The sequence below is a fragment of the Crocodylus siamensis genome, chromosome 2 (assembly GCF_052110815.1).
Source record: "Crocodylus siamensis isolate JL-2025a chromosome 2, ASM5211081v1, whole genome shotgun sequence".
Lineage (NCBI taxonomy): Eukaryota > Metazoa > Chordata > Crocodylia > Crocodylidae > Crocodylus > Crocodylus siamensis.
This window is the reverse complement of record NC_143396.1, coordinates 6,302,408-6,317,494: the sequence shown is the minus strand read 5'-3', so window position 1 is coordinate 6,317,494 and position 15,087 is coordinate 6,302,408. Positions and strand designations below refer to the sequence as shown.

The 15,087-nt window shown below is 55.0% G+C and overlaps 1 protein-coding gene across 3 annotated transcripts in view; it reads left to right on the top strand.

Annotated features, from left to right (window-relative positions):
- The first annotated feature begins 11,733 nt into the window (after positions 1–11,733).
- LZTS3 (leucine zipper tumor suppressor family member 3) overlaps positions 11,734–15,087 on the top strand; it is an 88,148-nt gene continuing 84,794 nt past the window's right edge. Inside the window, exon 1 of one of the 3 annotated variants that reach the window (XM_090035084.1) lies at positions 11,734–12,112. The gene's annotated coding sequence lies outside the window, so the exon portion shown is untranslated. The remainder of the gene's footprint in view (positions 12,113–15,087) is intronic. The other 2 variants (XM_090035083.1, XM_090035078.1) reach the window with 2 other exon arrangements.

Below are 15,087 nucleotides of genomic sequence, written 5' to 3'. Positions count from 1 at the left end.
GATTCAGATGGGGCACTTGGCTGAGGCTCACGCTCTGAATCATTAGGTATGCTTTGATACGCCGGTGGTGGTTTCCCTGAGGGAGGGAGCGGTGGTGCAGAGGGACTGGATCCCGAGGAGGTGTCTGATTCATCCTCGCTACCTGACAGGGTGACCGGAGAGCGGGTCCGATACTCAGCCAATTCAGAATTCCCCCCCTCATTAGACTCAGGGAGTACAGGCGGTCCTCCTCGAGTCTTTCCTTTAACAACCATCACATGAGACTTTACTAAGCATTTCTTAATCCAAGGTGGCTGATTTTGAACCACCCACAACCAACAATCGATATAAGGAAATTGATTCCAATAACCGTTCTGCATAACTATTTCATGGATAGCTATCACTTCTTTTACTACAAAGGATCCTTTCGGGGTCCAGTGGACCCCAAATCTTGGCCACTTGAGTTGACAAACTTAATTAAATCACCCTTTTTCATCTTCACTCCATAATCTGCCTGCTTTCCAAATTTACTGAAGTTTTATAATATATAACCTAAAGGTATATCCGAGTTTTCTACACGGGAGCGACCCGCACCCATATGCCCACAAGAGTGCGCCCAACGCACACCAAATACCAAAAGATCCTAGTTACAGACGGTTCGCATATACCAGGCCGAAAATTTCCCAGTATTAAACCAAATCGAACGCGTCTTTATTCCCGGATCCAGACCAAATTGGGCAAGGGAATTCATATACTCACTCAGATACCCCAGAGATCTCGATCAGAATGCCAGAATGTGTGTCTGGCGTCCTCAGAAACCAAAATTTTTGCACAGGAGCCTTTAATCTCTCGGGTACCCCGACTCGCGTCTCAAACCCCCTGGGCGAGCCCAAAAAGGCAGCTTGGTGCGCACTCCCTGGGGTGGCAGAGACGATCTTGTCACTGAGCCCCGAGGTGATCCAGAGACGTCCCATCTGGGGTGCCAAATTGATGCTTAAAAGCGGTTCGTTTCTCTGGAGGCCACCAAAATCACAGACACACACTCATTAGATGGCACAAAAGGTGTATTTGCAAATAGGGTCAGAGCAGAGTCAAAAACTCAGATTACTCTGAACCCACCAAGGAATTTTGCAGGCTGTCTTTATCTTTTTCCTCCTGGGCACGTGTGCAGAAACAGGAACTCTTACAGCTCACTTCCGTTTCATACAAGCATACGTGTGGTTACATCACTACATATATCGCATGTATATTATAATTAACTACTTAAGTATGCAGGGCGGAGAGGTAAATATGCATCAGCTAATTAAGCATGCTCAGAGACTACTATAGGTCACCAAGAGTTTAAACCCCCCCTCCTTTTAAGGACACAGTCAGTTGAATTCCAGCTTCTGTAATCTGCATGAGAGAGGCTAGGGAGAAGCTGGGGGAGAGTCTGCAATTTAGTATAAGAAGAGCTGTGGCAAGGCTGGGCAAGGAAAAAAGTCCTTGGCAGTGTTTCTTTCTTATCGGGTGCAAGATGCAAGCTGTGCATTTCTAACAATACTCCATTTCTAACAAGAGAGAAGCAGTAGGTGGGGAAAGGGGAATGAATGAAACTGGTAAACAGTGGACAGGTACCTGGGGAGTCAGAGGTTAGGCAGGTTATAAATAAAGAAGTTGGATTTCTGACCCATTAGTCCATGCCTCTCTGTTTCGTCTTTTTTGATCCAGTAGGTTGATGAAGTGAAGCTTATAGGCTTGTCTGTGAAAGGGGTTTTGTCAATTCATTTTGAGGATTAGAACTGGGAGGTTGGGGAAGAGAGTGGTTTTCTTGTGAGAAACGTGCTCCCACAGGTAACTGGATATTCTGGTCTGAGCAATTCTTTTGGTGTGCATTCATTCTGCTGGGCTGTTGTTGTTTGTTTGGTCTCCTATATTTAGTCCATGTTTTTTTGTATCTAGGAGGCTGATGAAGTGAAATCTTGATTCCAAAATGATACCTTTTTATTAGACCAACTGTTTAAAACTGGAGCTTTCACTTCCCTGCTGGGGAGGATGCCAGCTGTCTGGTGCCCCTTGGCTGTTGGGGGGGGCCCAGTGGCCACAGATTTTGCAGGCATGGGCAGGCCAGCCTTGACTTCTAGCTTCAGATCTGGCCACCCTCACCCACACATGTGTAACCTCAAGACTATAGCACTGCAGTGCACTCTGTGGGGTTGCCTTTGGCCACTTGGAAGCTGCAGCTCATGGCGGACCACCTTCTGGTGACAGTGGGTTGCAAGGAGTATATACTTCCAGTCCTCCAGGGTCGACACTAATTTACAGTCGCTTTCTGGGTACAATTCAAAGTACTGGTCTTCACCTGAAAGATCTGGGCTAAGAAATTGCCCTCTTTCTTACATCCCATTGTGATTCCTCAGTTCAGGTAAAAGCAATTGCCTGAGCAACTGTGCCAAATCCACGTGGTGAGAATAAATGTGGAGCGAGTCATTCTCAGCCATTGCTTCTCAGCTCTAGAGCTGCCTTCCCCTCATGTCCTGCCGGAGCCTGAGCCTGGACATCTTCTGGAAGTGTTGTAAAGCCTCCCATTTAAGCTGACACCTAGCAGGAAAGTTAAGCTAGGATATTGTTTAGGTGGATTTTGATGGTTTGCTTGCTTTTTCTATAAGTTGTTTTGTTCCCTTGCTTGGTTCTCTTGTCAATTCTCTTGTTTTTATAACTGATTTATAAGTTAGTTTGTTCTTGTACTCTAAACACCCTGAAGCTTTATTGGAAAGCATGGCAGGTTAACATTGTCTGTTCATTTAGTTGCAATTAATAGACAAATAAAAATAATCTGCTTTAATGATGCAGCCCCTAGGTGGCGGGGGAGAGCTACGTAGGAAGGTATCCGGTGAATAAGACCACATTCAATAGCAAAGCTATTGCCAGCTGCCATGTCATTTTTGAGCTATATGTTAAAGCAGGAGTCAACAACAAAGGCTTGTGGGCCAGAGCCAGCCTGGAGAGCTGTTGGATCTGGCTCAAGGGAGCTTGGGGGCTTCAGGCTGTGCTATGCCACAACCAAACAATGGTGTTTTGTCTGTATTTGTGGCTCAGTGGCAGAGGGGTGTGTGTGTGTGTGTGCGTGTGTGTGTGTGTGTGTGTGTGTGTGTACACACACCTCTACCTCCAACACTCTGCCAAGTGGCACCTGTGGTTCACTTGGCAAGTCAAAGCGCACTACAAACCCATTACACAGTTTGCACTGCATGTCTGGTGGCAGGGAGAAGTGGGGCTTTTTTTTTTTTTTTTTAAGAGACTTTTTCATGTTCCAAGCCAAATCAATTCCAATCCATGAGCCAGTCGAGAACCATAAGTGGCCCTACAACCAGCAAACATACTCCACCCCATCTGGGGCATCAGATGTTTCCAAAACCTTTGGCAGGCATCCTAGGTGCAGGCCCAAGCCCAAAGTCTTGGGGTTTGCATGTCCCCAAGGTTTGCTTGCACCATATGGCTGCAGGAGCAAGCTAGGAAGGAGTCTACCATTTACATAAAGTGGGCATAAAGCCAAGATCTTCTCATTCAAGCAGCAAGTGGGAGGTTTACTATATATTACCTCTGTGGTTACTACCCCATGCCAGAAAAGTGGTTATCCCCAGGTGCAACTAGGAAAATCTCTTGGGTTTTTTTTTAAATTATTTATATTGATCTCTATCTCTATCTGATATCAATCTCTATCTCGATATATAGATGGAGAGAGAGAGATATCTGGAGAGAGAGAGAGAGAGAGATCCTCTAGCATAATGTGGTTTTAAGATGTGTGATGGAAAATTTAAGAAACCCATGTATAACAAGAGGCTCTTGCATTTCCACAGGGCACTCCTGACACAGGACACAAACTGGTTAAAACACATTGTCTGGGACCCCTGCTGCTCGGTCAGGTGTCGATGCACCGACACCTCCCTTGTCACCAACCTGATTCCTGTCACCTTCTTCAAGGAGCTGGCTTACCTTTTTCCACACACCCTTGGCATATGGGCAGTACCATACGAGGTGGTCAGTGGTCTCTGCTGCTTCTTGACGGTCCCCCTGGGGCAATTAGGTCAAATCCCTCATCCCTTGCTGTACCTCCACACCCTCACTGGGAGTACTGGGTGTGCTATTAACCAACTCAAGTCCCTGTGGTGCTTGTGGAGGTCCTTGTAGAAGATCTGGTTCCAGATGTCTTGGCAGACCTCACTGGGGGGAGTCATTTGTTTGTTAAAGATTGCACAAGTCCTATTTCCTCAAACAGAGGAGGTCTACAAACTACATGCATGCAAATGGAAATCTTGGGTAAAGACTTCTCCTTTAGTAGCTCTCTTTGGCCTCTGTTGGTTTTTGGGTTGTCACTTTTATCTACTGTATTTTCTTGAATATAAGATGACCCTCAATATAAAACATTTCCCCAATAATTAGATTCTATATATTAAACTGTTTATAATTTGGCTATAATCTTTCAGGTGTAGAATCTAAGGGCTATCTTGAATTCATCCCTGTACTACTGCTACAGCAGGAAAAATAGTGGCTAAGGGTGACCCTTTTGGACTCTGTCCTTCTCCATTTCTTCCCCTCTCCCCTGCCCCCATGCTGTCAGACCATGCTCGGGTTCGGTTCCCTCCCTCAGCACAACTTAGAACGTGATTTGTACGTAGCAGTTGTCGCGCCCAAAGACCGATGTACCCTTGACCCGCGAACCTGGGTCAGCACGACCGGCTTGTCGAGAAGGGGATTAGAGATCGGACAGGTGGGTGCTAAAGGCAAGTAGGAGTCCGGCAGCTTTTAAAGCGTATTGGTTACACAGAAAGTTTATTTTACTTGCGCTACTGATGGCCACATAGTGGATGCTGCTGATAAAATGTGGTACTTTATCTAACATTTTTTACAGTGCTGTTCTGGAAGGCAGGATTCCCTGTTTAGCAATTTTTCCTGGTTGTAATTTGAACTGCTGTAAAATGAAGAGGGGGCTGGAGAGGATGCTCTTGCAGTGCCCTGGCTGGTGCGCACCTTCCTCCGCATCCCCTAAATGGACCCGAAATCTCACCGCCGAGAGGGGAAGCAAGCGGATGCAAAAGTCCCTGATGTGAGGCTGGTGAGGGACAGGAGCGGTGCTGTGTGGGAAGCCTCCCCTCTCCTTGGGATCCTGGGCGGTGGGTGTCTATAGCCCCTGCACTGAGAAGCCCAAGTGTCTGGGCTGGAAAGTAGCAGCAACACTATGGTCTCCCTGCTCTACCTGTGTCAGGTTTGGGTGCGAGGTCTTACATTGTGTCGAGGTTGTGTAAGAGGTTAGATTATGGATTCATATGGGATGGTTTGGAAAGGGATGCTTCTCAGGCGGGGGGCTGGACTAGATGACTTCTGGAGGTTCCTCTCAAATCTATGACCCTCGTCGTCCTCGTGGGAGAAGCAACTTCAGCGAAAGCTTTAATGTTCCTCTCTGCCTGCTATGCTGAAGGACCCCGATGTCCATTCCCGCATCCCGGCAGCTACAGGAGACCCCTGACCGGTGTTTCTCCCTTCAGGCTCTGGGTGGGTGGGTGTCCCCCAAGCCCGGCCTTAAGCGTCTTCGAACTCATCGGCGCTGCCCTTATAAAACCCCGCGTTGGCTTCAGGGGAAGCAGGGAGGCCAGTGCTTTGGGATGCTGGACATGCCCCCCACCTTTTCTGCACTCCGCGTTCTCCAAAACATCTGTCCAGTCGCTGATGAAACCAGGAGCTGCTGGAGTCCCTGCCTCCGGGCTCCTGCTTCAACCAAACGAGCATCCACCACCTCACCGACCGGCCGCTCTTGGTGTCCCTTCTAGCGAGCTAGAGATGAGGTAGCTCCTGGGAAAGCGCTCCCTGAGCACCCCCAAGCCATCTGCTTCAGTCTCTTCCTTCTCTTGAGTCCTTGTGAGGAGGAGGCTCCAGCTGAGAGAGAGAGATCGCCCACTTCTGCTGAGTAACCAGTACCAAATTGGATCCCAGCGCGCGCGCTCGCGCACACCCTGAGGAACAGGACCACCGAGGTTGCTATGGACAACACTCCGTCTTGGTGGTTCGCTGCTTTAATCACTTGCGCATCGGTAGCCAATTAAGTCTGGGGCAAAATCAAGCACTAACACACCAATGTACGGGCCTGACGGGACCACCAGGGTTGCAATGGACAACGCCCCGTCTTGGTGCTTTGCTGCTTGAAACATGTTCATTGGTAGCCAACCAAGACTAGGGCAAGATCAAGCACTAGCACGCCAATGTACGGGCCTGAGGAATCAACACGGACGCCTTGAATGGACAAGCCAGCGGTGGGACCTGCCCCGAGAAGTTTGAAGCAGATAACCCCAGCCCCGAGGTAACGGGGCAAGAGTGGGGCCTTGGGGATGGCTGCTGTCTCGCCTCTGCCCCACCAGCGCTGCCAACCATCATTGCCCGCTTGAGTAACCAGGCTCGAGCCATCAGACACGTGCCTTCATGCTTTATCCCATGCTGCCCCTCGTACCTGGGAGGAGCTCCCTCGAGCTGCTCATTATCCTTCCCCGAAGCCCTCCTGGAAGCGCTTTTGCTGGGATGCCTACAAAACAGATGCATCCCACCATGCCAGCCGGTCGTTTCCTCATGTCCTGCTACCTCCTGTTGCTGAGATGGTCTCGTGCATCTTTGTTCCACACCAGCACCCATGCAGATGCTCCCTTTGGGGATGCAATGCGCTCCCCACCTGGCTGCACAGCAGCGGCCCGCTGTAGGCAAGCCCGGAGTCCAATGCCAAAAGCAGGCTGGGCATTAACGAGTCGCCGTGCTGCTGAAAAATCAGTCGCGTGAGCTTCTTGAGAAAACGCTACCCCACGGTGGACATGTCGTCTACGGAGAGACTAGGTGGAGCCAGGCGAAAGGTCTCGGCCCGGGTAAATGGGAGAGAGCAACGTGTTGGCAGGCGCCACGCCGAGCAGGTGAAGAAGAGACCAGACAGGCAATGGGGTGGGAGGGAAGCAGTTGGCAAGCGGGCATGGCCATGAGAAACGGTGCCAGTGAATCGGGGGACCAGTTCTTGTGTCTGAGCCGGGAAGAAGAATGAAGCGTCCCAGGCTGTGTCGGGTTGAGGGAGCCTTCAACCCCCCTTCACATCTCGCAGCAATCCTCAATTTGGAGCCAACAGTAGAGCTAATGCCATTCACAGAGGGCAGAGCTGATGCTCTTGCTTGCCCACGGCACAGTCCCAATGACCAGCGAAGTCTGGGCCTGCATCCGGCTGCTGCACAGAGATGGTCGTGTCAGGGGGGCACGCGTTTGCTGCACGTGTCCTCAGTCGGGATTCTCCAGAGATCCTTGTTCGCCCTCCTCTTCATCAAATGGGAAGAGGTGACACCCGGGAAAAGTGAGTGATGAGAAACGAGCACAGGTGGAGGTGGTGGCTGGAGCTGTGGTTGAACCTGGAGGATGAGAAGGGTTCACCCAGATGCCAGCACCAGTTTTAGCTCATTGGAGAACTTATCTCCTGGTTAGGTGCAGATAGTGCAGCTCACGGCGGTCACAGCGCCTCGCTCCAGGTCCGGCCATGGACGCGGGAGGCAAAGCAGCGGGAAAGAAAAAAGCTCTGAATGATTTAAAGCTTGGAGAGGGGCTTGGGTTGAGCTCAGCTCTTAAGCAAGGAAGTCCCAGGGAAGATTTCTGCACCGTCTACAAATAGCTGGTGCTTGCTGAAAAGAACAGATCTGAAACCTCATTTGGCAAACTGCATCCACCAGCATATTCCCGGCGAGGCGTTGTTCCAGTTTGTATATGTCTGAAAGGAACTGTTGGGGCATATGTTAAAGCTGGCAGCTTCTCGTGGGGACTTGCTAAGATCTGACGCACGGAGCGTGATAACCACAACCCAGCTCACAAAGCATGAAACGAATAACAGCAAGGGATGCTTGCGAGGCCGGCGAGAAGAGCAACAGGCTGAAGCGCGTAGCAGACGTCGTGCCGCAGGCCAGGGGAGCTTCTGTGTCTGAAGCAAAGTAGCTGGAAGCTGTTTATCGTGGGCCAGCTAACCTTACAAAGGCCTGATTAGCCTCAAAGACCCGAAACCACTGCTGAGCCCAGTTACAGCAGTGCAAATCCAGAGCTGCTCAGCGCGATGCCGATCTCGAGGTCCTGGTTCTCTTTCCCGCTTCTGTGCAAAGATCACCGCCCTCAGCTGGCACAGCTCTGCTAGCACAACCGCTGTGCTAACAGCCGAAGCCGCCTGCCAGCTTGTGCTAAGGCGGATCGGGGAGGCAGGATAATTATGCCAGTAGAAACACCCCGTTGGCCGGAACATATTGCGTCTCCACTAGGGGCTTGCCCCATAGCTGCGTCTGCCCGGTCCGTGCAGCCACAGCGCTGTAACTTAGGCCAGCCCGAAGAGCCCTTTACTATGCTCGGGCACAATGGAGGGACCTTAGGTCTGGTGCCACGTGACCCACTGGTCCATCATCACGGGATCTCCGTGCCATGTAGAACAGAGGTAGGCCGAGCCTCGGGCTGAACAGAGGTGCGAGGGAGGAGTCGGTCCTCTTTACAAGGGCACCAGAGCACACCAATGCAAAGCCATAGGATGGACCCACGAGTGATGGGTGGATTTGGTGGGGGAGAGCACACGGCGCTTAGCTAACCCATGCAGCATGCACCTGTCCGTAGGCGAAGATTGTACCCACTCTGAGGGCACGTTGCAAATAAACAACCACATAAATCAGCCTTCCTGGCTCATGGATAGCTGTCTGAACACACCTGTTCACACCCAGCAGCCACTTGGAGTGTGAACTCGTGCTCTTGGGCATCGTCTGCTGTGAGATGTGGTGGGGGTCTGTCCTATCTGGTACCGAGAGTCTCCTATAGCAGGGCCGAGCACCCTTCGCTGCCAGGGAAGCCACGGGATGGACCCTACATTGATAAGCGGAGCTCTCGGGGAACTGGTTTGGTCTCGGGCAGCGGTGCTCAAATGTCCAGCCCCATGGGCCAGATGAGCAGCGTGGGGCTGATCCGAGATCCTGTGCAAGCCTGACCCAGCATGGATTCATCATGCCGGGTTGGATCCAGCATGGGGCTGTCCGGCCCTGTGCCCCGGATCTGGCGTGGCCTGTGGCACGCACCCGATCCAGCTGCGGGGTGACCCCGCACGGTCTAGCACGCAGGGTCCCATTATCCAGCCCACAGCACTCCCCTTGGGTCAGGAAATTTGGCAGTGGGGAAGTGGCAATTTCCCGCTGCTACCGCTCCCCCGCCCCCAGATCTCTGGACCTGGGGGGAGATCCGTGAGCGGGACGAGACGGCCTCACAGACTGCAGGCGCCTGGTCCTGTACAGCAGAGTTGGAATTAAAATGACCAACGTATCATTTCCCTTGTCGGCGTTTGACAGGTGACTCTCGCTCCCTCCTCTCATGCCTTTTCCTCTGGCTAAAATTGCTTGAAACCTGACTTCTGCATTGCTTTCTGGGGACTAGAGCCTCCGCCTTTTAGGAATGGTGCCTCCTGCATCGCTGCAGGGGTTGGACTGGATCACCCTGGAGGCCTATGATATGAGCAGGACACACCTGCTATGAAGGAAAGGGGCTTGAGAGGGGGGAGATGGGCTAAGAAAGTAGCAGGCGGGGCCAGTGGCTGAGCAGGCTGGGTTGGAGATGGGACCCCTGCCGCTACCAAGAGCCCGCTCTCCCCACCTCAAGCAAGGGGGCAATGTGAAAGAAGGCAGTTTGCTGCTTGTCTGCTCAAAAACAGGCCGATCTAGCTTTTGGGGCCTCAGAAAAGTTGTGATGTCTGCCTGAAAGCTGTGGCCAAGCTCTCGGGGAGGACCAGTGGAATGAACTGGACGTGGCGATGTTCACTCTCCTGTCTAAACCTATTGTGCAGTCTTGCTGCTTTTTCCTCCCCACCGCATTTTAAGCGCCAGAAGATGCCATTAGATCATGTGCTGACTCTCATCTGATTGCAAGGGAGCGGCTGTGAGCCGCCCGCAGGGGGAGGTGGATCGGTGGTCCAGAGGGGTGGGCTCGGAAGAACAGCGTGCTGCTTCTGTGCAACGAGGGTAATACCCAGTTCTTCAAAGTCAGCCATGAAGGGTGCCAAATAAGGCCTAAGTAGTATGGCCATCTGTGAAGAGGACCGATCTGAACCTCTCTATCAGTATTCTCCATCATGAAATGAGCTTGCATTCACTGAAAGAAGGGACATCAAAAACCGATCGGCACGCTACATTTGAAACAACGGCTTGCGATGCTCCCAACTTACCACAGCTGTCCCACAAATCCTTGTGCGTGTACTGAGAGAATCAAATTCGGGTTGGCAGGGACCTCAGGAGGTCGCATCTAGTCCAACCCCCTGGTCCAAGCAGGACCAGCCCCAGCTACATCATCCCAGCAAGGCTTTGTCTAGCCGGGTCTTCAAAACCTCCAAAAATGAAGCGTCCACCACCTCTCTGGGTAGTCTTTTCCAGTGCTTTACTACCCTCCTAGTGGAAAAAGTTTTTCCTAATATCTAACCTGAATTTCCCCGTGATGTACAACAACACAGCATCAACCCGTGTGCTCATGCCTCCACTTGGCGTGGACCGGGGAGCTGCACCTCTTATCAAGGCTGCCTGTGAGTTTCCATGCTAAAGCCCCTTTTACCAGATGCTGCTTGCCACAGCAGCCCAAACGGGTCAGGCTGGGTCCCTGCCCAGAGATGTTTTAATAATAACAATTGGGCCCTTTTTGAGCGTGGCGTCAAGAGAGCCCCCTGTGCCGACGTGACGTAATTGTTGGCCTCTTTTTAGCAGCATTAGTACGTCGGGGGAGAAAGCATTATGCTCGGCATGGGCCCGTTCCTTGCAGGGACTCAGGGGAAATCCACTCTGACTTGGCTGAGACACTGACCTCACGTCAGAGGATGAGATGCATCCCTGTAGAGAAAGCCGACATCGATATATGTACCATGCTAAGGCTGGATCCCGTTTAGTTAATGCAAGCTGTTTGGGGCTGGGCGGGGGGGGTTGTTCTCCTCCTCCTCACTGCTTTTTTGAGACTTAATCTTAAGGGTAAGAGCACATGTTTTGAACATAGATGCATTCAGTGTTTCTGCAGGGACTCGAACGGGGGAATAGCATCGCACTTGGGGGCCTACGTCCACGTCGATGCCCAACAGGTCGAAGAGAATTGGGCCCCTAATGTCTCAGCAAAGCAGCTTGGGAGCGCCTGCAATGTAGCCGTAGGCACCATCGGGTGTCCCGGGTGACGTGCCGCGTGCATCTCTCGCTCCGTTCCCACAGGTACAGCGCCCTGGAAAGCGAGCCTCTGTGCTAGTCTGCGGCACTCCCTTCAAGCGGATTTGTCTGAAAAACGGCCCCGCTGTTCTCGGGGCCCGCCAAACGTAGCACGGGTTTGGGCATGCAGCGATGCCCGTCTGCGGACGCGCCCTGTAAGGCTCCCTACAGTGGCGCTGCCCATCTCCGCAATGAGAAATAAGTTGCTGAGAAACTAGGGGTCAGACCTTCTACCTTTTGTGTGAGGCTAAACATGAAAAGGCGCACCTGGGGGGGCGGGGAGAGGGAGGCATTGGGGAAAGCTTAGCCCCCCGCATCTATCGGTATCCGCTGGAGGCCAGGGCTCCTGCCCCAGAGGCCCCCTAGGCCCCTGACTGCATCTCCAGGCGCCTGTGGGCATGTGCGCCCTTAAGGGACTTGCCCAGGGCCACCCAGGCAAGCGGTGGCGGAGCAGGGAACGGCGCTCAAGGCCGGCCTCTAGCCCGGGAGCCTGCCAGCCCACTCCTTCACTCTCCGGGCAGGGAAAGGCCCCTCGGAAGCTTCGCTAGGGCCCAGCGCCGAGCGGCGCCGGGAGCCGCCGGCCAAGCGCGCTCAGAGGGACCGGGCGCGCTGGGGAAGGAAGAGTTACAGGGAAGGAGCCGAGGCCCTCCTCTCCGCCTCCCCCGGCTGCTGTTAGGCTGCCGCACTGACGGGGTGGGACTGGGGCTGGCTGCTCTTGCCGCAGGAAGGGGGAGATGTGGCGGTGACACATGAGGAGATGAGCTGAGACCCCTCCGCCCGCAGCCAGCGCCGCGCAGCCGCCCTCCTGCCCCCCGTGTCCAGGGCTGCGCGTTTCGCGGGGGCTTGCGCGGCGGCGGCCGGACCCAGAAGGCAGCACCGCCGTCCTGCCACGAGTAAGGCTGCGGGGCGCGCGCCTTCCCCCGGGCTGGAGGGGCCGGGGGCCACGCGTGTCGCCGCTGCGCTCCGGGGTACCCGGGGCATCCTGGCACCGGGGGGGGCGTGACTTCTGCGGCAGCAGACGGTTTGGGGAGGGGAGAGGCTGGAAGGCCTGGGGGCAGGGACGGGGAGCGGGGCCACGATCTCGGCTCCGGTTCATGCCGCAAGCCCCGCATCTCGTCGTGGCCCCGCCGCGGCCGCGGGAGACGGCCCAGCCCGCTTGCGCAGGGCCGGCGGGGCGGGGCGGGGCGGGGCGGGGCGGGGGGGCGAGCCGGCCGGCGAGCTGCGGGCGTCGGGGCGACTACCGGGCGACCGCTGTGCGTGACGTCATCTGCTCCCCGCCGCGGGGCCTGCAGCGGCGCGGGCGCGGGCCGGGCTCGGCGGTGACGCGGGGCGGGCCAGAAAGCCCCGGGCGCTGTGCACGGCAAGCGAGCGGGGCGTCGGGCTCCCGGGCTTTGCCTTTTTGTGGGGGTTTTTTTAAACGCGCTGCCTGCTGCCAGCGGGATCGAGCACGCAAACACGCACACGCACGCAGCCCGCGTGTGCGCTGACCGCCGCATCCACTGCGGGTGTCAGTCGGGGTAGCGCCCGGAGGCCGGGCAGGACCCGGGCCTGTCAGGGAGACGGGGCAGGGAGCTGTTGCTCTGAACTCCCGCTCGCCTCCTGCGTTCGGGGCCGCCTGAGGAGCTGGCTGGGCTCCCGATCCGAGCAGCTTCCCCCTGGCTGCCCGGGAGAGAGAGGGCCAGGGGCTTCACTGCAGTGCAGCGCAAAGAGAGAGGTCCAGGACCCGCCTGCTCTTGCTCGCTTTTCCGCGGCCCCTGGCTCTCGCCTGATGTCGGCGCTGGCCGAGCCCCCGCCGGGGTGCCCGGGCCAGCAGCGCGAGCCGGGGGCCGGGAGGCACCGGGGTGGCCAGAGACCCTGGAAGGAGGCATCTTTCAGGTGCGGGGGAGTGTTTCCCACGGTGGCATCACGCCTGCAAGCTGCCTTTCCCCCTTTCCTCCCCCCGGCCTGTTAGAAGGGAATGGCAAGCTGGGTCCTCATCCCAGAGCTTGAATGGGATCTCTCTGTAGCTGCCGGCAGGCTTTGATGTGCGGAGTGTGACAGCCGCGCAGCTATTCAAAGTGAGTGTAAGTGGCACAAGTGTCTGAATCGGGACTCCCGGGGTCTGCTCCCAGCGCTGGGGCTGAGCCGAGATACCCTGGGGAAAGTCGCAGGGCTTTTCTCAGCCCTACTTCTTCCCCCTGCCCCCCAGCGTGGTATTCCCCCCCCTCTTACCTGTGCGATGAGACTTGCCTGCTGTTCTGGATTAATGATTTGCATGTCACTAGTCTCTGCAGGCGGTCATCCTGCCAGGGGCCTTTGATCTGCGATCGGGGCTGTCGGGGATGCACGGTGCTTTGAGATCACCGGGTGGACGACGGCAGAAAAGCATGAATAACTGGTGATGGACTCGATACAGCGTCCACGCACTGCCCAGTCTCTTCTGCCGTGTGCATCGTGCTGCTAGCGTCCAAGCGCCTTCCAGTAGCTTGTTAAGCCGTGGGAGTAACCTCCATCACGCGTGGTGGGGCCTTCCTCTCTGCGGGGAGCGGTTCGTGTGTCTGGTGGCACTTCTGCAGCTGCTCGATTGCGAACGCCCATAGACAGCGCGACGCAAGGTCGCCCGAGTCCAGCTCCCGTGCAGAATTAATTTCCTTTATACTACAGGAGACTTCCATTAAAAAGGGAGGTTGGTGTCGCAGGGCCCTGTCACCGGGGTCATTCCTAATTGCAGGACTTCAGTCTTGTTGTCCACGTGAGTGAAACGGGACCCGGGGTCTCTGTGGCTCCCGCACCGCGCCAGGCCCTGTACGTTCACCAGTGCGCTCTCCGAGCTGTGCAAAGGCAGATGCAGATTTAGAGCCACCTCAGGGAATTACTATGGAAGAAACTGCCTCTCTGCGCTCGGCAAGGCTCAGGGACACTGGAAGGAGAAAAATCACTGTGCAATAATTTGGTTAGTGAGGGTGGGTGGGGGCACTGCTGCCCCTAGCAGGTGAAAGTAGTGTGTGTCCTGGGCCCTATGCTGCAGGTGATTCGCAAAGACCCTCTTCTAGCTCCAGGGGCTTTGAGCGCTACCTAGGAAGCGGCTTCCCTGCTGCATATCCAGGACTGCATTGCTGGTGGGGCTGCACAGTGGGCATGGCAGGACAGACCTTAGCCTGTAACATCTGCCCACGATGACAGCCCAGTCTCAGCTCCAGTGTGAAAACGGGGGCCAGGCCACGTGCCTGTGGAGCTGCATGTGGGGACAGAGAGAGTCCCTTTCCAACGGGTCAGCCCCCTACTCCCTGACACCCCTTGGTAGAGTGGCTTTTTGCAGGGCACCCTCAGGGGAAGGGCTCGTACCAAGCATAAACCCTGCTAGGACTGCAGCTTGATTCCTGACTGCGTGCAGCTGGGCCTGACTGCGGCTGGGTTGCAAGCAGCGCTTTGCCCTCAGTCCCTGTCTGCTGACCTCCAAGCTGGCCTTCATTTTCTGGCTTCTGACTCTCCCTTGGCTTGGTCCCTCTCGGCCCTGCTCTGCAGGCTTGTGACTTGGCTGTCACCATTAGCACCGACTGTGCATACCGTAGCATGACAAGGAGAGGATGGAAGATAAGGTAAGCCCAGGGTGGGCAGCAGGCTGTCTAGGAGCCAGGCCCAGTGAAGAGGATTTGGGGGAGGCTCTGTATGCAAGAAGCCAACTCTAAGGGCATCTTGTTCAGGGAAGTTAAACCTTAGTGGAGACAAATGCACCTGGATTGATGTTGAAGGCTGCTACCTACTGCCTGTCCCTGGGGCTCTGAGCTGTGGAAGGAGCACACAGCACGGGAAGGGATGTCCTGGGCTGGTGAGTTCACAAGCAGCTGCTCGATCCCTTCCCACCCATCACACCTCATAAAAGTGAACC